Source organism: Salmo salar, chromosome ssa21 (genome assembly GCF_905237065.1).
Source record: "Salmo salar chromosome ssa21, Ssal_v3.1, whole genome shotgun sequence".
NCBI classification, from domain to species: Eukaryota; Metazoa; Chordata; class Actinopteri; order Salmoniformes; family Salmonidae; genus Salmo; species Salmo salar.
Window position 1 is genome coordinate 56,854,379 of NC_059462.1, and position 6,000 is coordinate 56,860,378.

The window sequence follows — 6,000 nt, forward strand, 5'->3', positions numbered from 1 at the left end:
GGAGGTTGGTCCATGTATGGAGGAGGTTGGTCCATGTATGGAGGAGGTTGGTCCATGTATGGAGGAGGTTGGTCCATGTATGGGGAGGTTGGTCCATGTATGGAGGAGGTTGGTCCATGTATGGAGGAGGTTGGTCCATGTATGGAGGAGGTTGGTCCATGTATGGAGGAGGTTGGTCCATGTATGGAGGAGGTTGGTCCATGTATGGAGGTTGGTCCATGTATGGAGGAGGTTGGTCCATGTATGGAGGTTGGTCCATGTATGGAGGTTGGTCCATGTATGGAGGAGGTTGGTCCATGTATGGAGGAGGTTGGTCCATGTATGGAGGAGGTTGGTCCATGTATGGAGGAGGTTGGTCCATGTATGGAGGAGGTTGGTCCATGTATGGAGGAGGTTGGTCCATGTATGGAGGTTGGTCCATGTATGGAGGAGGTTGGTCCATGTATGGAGGAGGTTGGTCCATGTATGGAGGTTGGTCCATGTATGGAGGAGGTTGGTCCATGTATGGAGGAGGTTGGTCCATGTATGGAGGAGGTTGGTCCATGTATGGAGGAGGTTGGTCCATGTATGGAGGAGGTTGGTCCATGTATGGAGGAGGTTGGTCCATGTACGGAGGAGGTTGGTCCATGTATGGAGGTTGGTCCATGTATGGAGGAGGTTGGTCCATGTATGGAGGAGGTTGGTCCATGTATGGAGGAGGTTGGTCCATGTATGGAGGAGGTTGGTCCATGTATGGAGGAGGTTGGTCCATGTATGGAGGAGGTTGGTCCATGTATGGAGGAGGTTGGTCTATGTATGGAGGAGGTTGGTCCATGTATGGAGGAGGTTGGTCCATGTATGGAGGAGGTTGGTCCATGTATGGAGGAGGTTGGTCCATGTATGGAGGAGGTTGGTCTATGTATGGAGGAGGTTGGTCCATGTATGGAGGAGGTTGGTCCATGTATGGAGGTTGGTCCATGTATGGAGGAGGTTGGTCCATGTATGGAGGTTGGTCCATGTATGGAGGTTGGTCCATGTATGGAGGAGGTTGGTCCATGTATGGAGGTTGGTCCATGTATGGAGGAGGTTGGTCCATGTATGGAGGAGGTTGGTCCATGTATGGAGGTTGGTCCATGTATGGAGGAGGTTGGTCCATGTATGGAGGAGGTTGGTCCATGTATGGAGGAGGTTGGTCCATGTATGGAGGAGGTTGGTCCATGTATGGAGGTTCTGAGTTAGTGCTGTTTTTCTGTTCTACTTGGCTGTTTTTGCTCCCACCTGGTGTCCCAGCTCTACCAGTCCGTGATGGGAAGAATGGAAATATTTTTCTCTTCTTTCTTTTCATATACTAACTGTCCACCAGACTACAGAAACTATTAGCAGTGGAAATAGCAATAACTATAACGTTAACAATGTGAATATGGCATGAGAGACGACCAAAAAAGGAACAAAGTCAAGCGGTGAAGATTTCATTTAAAAAAAAAAATGTTTTTCCTTTAAAAACACAATTAAAAAAAAAAAAAAAATACGTGTATAAACGCCAATGCCACCCTCCTCCTCTTTCATGTTGCTTAAACGGTTTATGACTCTGTTGTAAAATGTACACGCTTTTAGTATTTGTTGTCCTAGGCTACCTGGCTAAAATACATGCTTATTAGTTTCCTTTCATGGGCAACGATATGCGAGGCCACCTAGTTAACATTAGCATATTACATCTAGCTAGATGTTGAACTTCCATCCTCTCAGACCAGGGACACAATGTATGAATTTACGGTTGGATCAGAATCGCAGTTGTAATCATTGTCCAGTACGGAGAATTAAGTAAAAACACAAGTCCAGTTCCCTATCTAAGTCGATGGCTAATTTAGAAAAAGGGATGATTTTAGCTAGCTAGCCACTGGAGGACAGCAACACAACAAGATGCAACAATTCAAGTTTATTTTTCTGTCAATAATGATGTTTTGGCTTGTGATGTGATTTGGTGTGAAGCCAAATCCAAACTGGCTCCCCGTGACACGCTACACTTCCCGAGACAAAGGGGTGGTGGTTTGTCCCGCTTGGATGCTTTCTCCAGTGAACGAATACATTTGACGTTTTAGTCATTTAGCAGACGCTCTTATCCAGAGCGACTTACAGTAGTGAATGCATACATTTCATGCATTTTTGTTGTACTGGCCCCCCCGTTGGAATCGAACCCACAACCCTGGCGTTGCAAACACCATGCTGGCGTTGCAAACACCATGCTCTACCAACTGAGCCACAGGGAATACACGCCAATGGAGCCATAGACAATTTTGGCAACATGAAAGAGAGGAGGACAGCTTTGGTGTTCAACTCGTCTACAAGTAGGATGAGTCCCCAAAAAATGGTTTTACTTGCCCCGTGCACACAATCACGTGCACACAATCACGTGCACACAATCACGTGCACACACACACACACACACACACACACACACACACACACACACACACACACACACACACACACACACACACACACACACACACACACACACACACACACACACACACACACACACAGACAGACAGAAATCAGTACCATGATATTTAACAACATTGATTGTACTAAATTGTTTTTGGTATCTTTAAGTTTGTTTTCAGTGTATTAAAATAAGCATTTATAGCCTTGTTGATTTGATGATGTTTAAAATGTTTTAAGTTGAAATGGTGCTGGAATAGTGGAGACAGTGCTCCTGTCGCCTAGGCAGCGCTCCTGTCGCCTAGGCAGCGCTCCTGTCGCCTAGACAGCGCGCTCCTGTCGTCTAGGCAGCGCTCCTGTCGCCTAGTCAGCGCTCCTGTCGTCTAGACAGCGCTCCTGTCGCCTAGGCAGCGCTCCTGTCGCCTAGGCAGCGCTCCTGTCGCCTAGGCAGCGCTCCTGTCGCCTAGACAGCGCGCTCCTGTCGTCTAGGCAGCGCTCCTGTCGCCTAGTCAGCGCTCCTGTCGTCTAGACAGCGCTCCTGTCGCCTAGGCAGCGCTCCTGTCGCCTAGGCAGCGCTCCTGTCGCCTAGGCAGCGCTCCTGTCGCCTAGGCAGCGCTCCTGTCGCCTACACAGCGCGCTCCTGTCGCCTAGGCAGCGCTCCTGTCGCCTAGACAGCGCTCCTGTCGCCTAGGCAGCGCTCCTGTCGCCTAGGCAGCGCTCCTGTCGCCTACACAGCGCGCTCCTGTCGCCTAGGCAGCGCTCCTGTCGCCTACACAGCGCTCCTGTCGCCTAGACAGCGCTCCTGTCGCCTACACAGCGCTCCTGTCGTCTAGGCAGCGCTCCTGTCGCCTAGGCAGCGCTCCTGTCGCCTACACAGCGCTCCTGTCGCCTAGACAGCGCGCTCCTGTCGCCTAGGCAGCGCTCCTGTCGTCTTTGTGCCTAAGTATAACATCTCCTAAGTTTCCGTTTACCACAGACCTTATTTTCTGCATTTATCCAAAACCCCCCCCAAAAAAAAAAATCCCCATTAATTTGTCCAACGAACCGAGGTGGAATTAATGCCTACAAAAATTCCACCATTACTAGTGTTTCCTAGATGACCAATAGAGTCAGAGCCTGATGTGCATGAATACATTCATTTGGAGACTGAGCAAACTAAACTCCCCATTTTACGGCCGTCGGATAGAGGAGACGCGGATGATTGTCGAAGAGGACGTGTGTTCTGTTGTTGTCGTCGTCGTCTCCAGTCCACACGGAGGGTTTCTCTCCTCTAATGACCCTTCTATCTTCAGTCGTATGTTATTCTGTGTGCAGTGAAAACACTGGCCCAGCACTTATCTCCTGTAAAGAAAACATGAACAGCTCAGTGGAGGAGAGAGTTCTGTACGACATACTAGGGTCCTTCCCAAATGGCACCCTATTCCCTTTACAGTGCACTACTAGCCCTATGGGTCCCTCGTGGAAAAGTAGTGCACTGTATAGGGGAAAAAGGTGGGAGGGGGGAGGGGGGGGGTCATTTGGGACGCACGCACTGTGTTGAACCAGCTGATCCATTGTCTGGTCTAAACCAACTGTATTTTATCCGAGCTGAGCCGCTAACAATGAGGCACGCTAGGATGCACGGACGGGCGGAATCTGAAGGTTGGGATCCCATGGTGCTGGGAGAATACAAAGATGGGTAGGGGTCTGTCTGTCCCTGATTGACCCAGTAGGAAAGCCACAGCGATTAGGCAAACAGACACAAGGTGCTGATAGACACTTCAATCCAAAAACTAACAAAATATTTCCCACCATTTTTTTTTTTTTAAGAGAAGGGTAACCTTTTAGGCTATTGACCTAACGGTTTTCACAGGAACGAGTCAAGGACTTTTTTCGAAGAGAGACCGTTCCCTTAATATCGAACAGAATCTACCCAGAACATGGTTGATCAAGACACCTGAGTGGCCTGGCAGGCTGAATACATCCACCTGATAGGCTGAATACATCCACCTGATAGGCTGAATACATCCACCTGCTGGGCTGAATACATCCACCTACTGGGCTGAACACATCCACCTGATAGGCTGAATACATCCACCTGCTGGGCTGAATACATCCACCTACTGGGCTGAACACATCCACCTGATAGGCTGAATACATCCACCTGATAGGCTGAATACATCCACCTACTGGGCTGAACACATCCACCTGATAGGCTGAATACATCCACCTGATAGGCTGAATACATCCACCTACTGGGCTGAACACATCCACCTGATCGGCTGAATACATCCACCTGATAGGCTGAACACATCCACCTGATAGGCTGAATACATCCACCTACTGGGCTGAACACATCCACCTGATAGGCTGAATACATCCACCTGATAGGCTGAATACATCCACCTACTGGGCTGAACACATCCACCTGATAGGCTGAACACATCCACCTACTGGGCTGAACACATCCACCTGATAGGCTGAACACATCCACCTGATAGGCTGAATACATCCACCTACTGGGCTGAACACATCCACCTGATAGGCTGAATACATCCACCTGATAGGCTGAATACATCCACCTACTGGGCTGAACACATCCACCTACTGGGCTGAACACATCCACCTGATAGGCTGAATACATCCACCTGATAGGCTGAATACATCCACCTACTGGGCTGAACACATCCACCTGATAGGCTGAATACATCCACCTACTGGGCTGAACACATGCCAGCCACAGAATGTTCCAAGGCTCAGTTATATACTAGTCTGTAGTCTCTCTCTGTGTCTATCGCTCCACCCTACTAGTCTGTAGAGTCTCTGTGTCTATCTCTCCACCCTACTAGTCTGTAGAGTCTCTCTCTGTGTCTATCTCTCCACCCTACTAGTCTGTAGAGTCTCTGTGTCTATCTCTCCACCCTACTAGTCTGTAGAGTCTCTCTCTGTGTCTATCTCTCCACCCTACTAGTCTGTAGAGTCTCTCTCTGTGTCTATCTCTCCACCCTACTAGTCTGTAGAGTCTCTCTCTGTGTCTATCTCTCCACCCTACTAGTCTGTAGAGTCTCTGTGTCTATCTCTCCACCCTACTAGTCTGTAGAGTCTCTCTCTGTGTCTATCTCTCCACCCTACTAGTCTGTAGAGTCTCTCTCTGTGTCTATCTCTCCACCCTACTAGTCTGTAGTCTCTATCTGTGTCTATCTCTCCACCCTACTAGTCTGTAGAGTCTCTGTCTGTGTCTATCTCTCCACCCTACTAGTCTGTAGTCTCTCTCTGTGTCTATCGCTCCACCCTACTAGTCTGTAGTCTCTCTCTGTGTCTATCGCTCCACCCTACTAGTCTGTAGAGTCTCTGTGTATATCTCTCCACCCTACTAGTCTGTAGAGTCTCTCTCTGTGTCTATCGCTCCACCCTACTAGTCTGTAGAGTCTCTCTGTGTCTATCGCTCCACCCTACTAGTCTGTAGAGTCTCTCTCTGTGTCTATCTCTCCACCCTACTAGTCTGTAGAGTCTCTCTCTGTGTCTATCTCTCCACGCTACTAGTCTGTAGAGTCTCTCTGTGTCTATCGCTCCACCCTACTAGTCTGTAGAGTCTCTCTC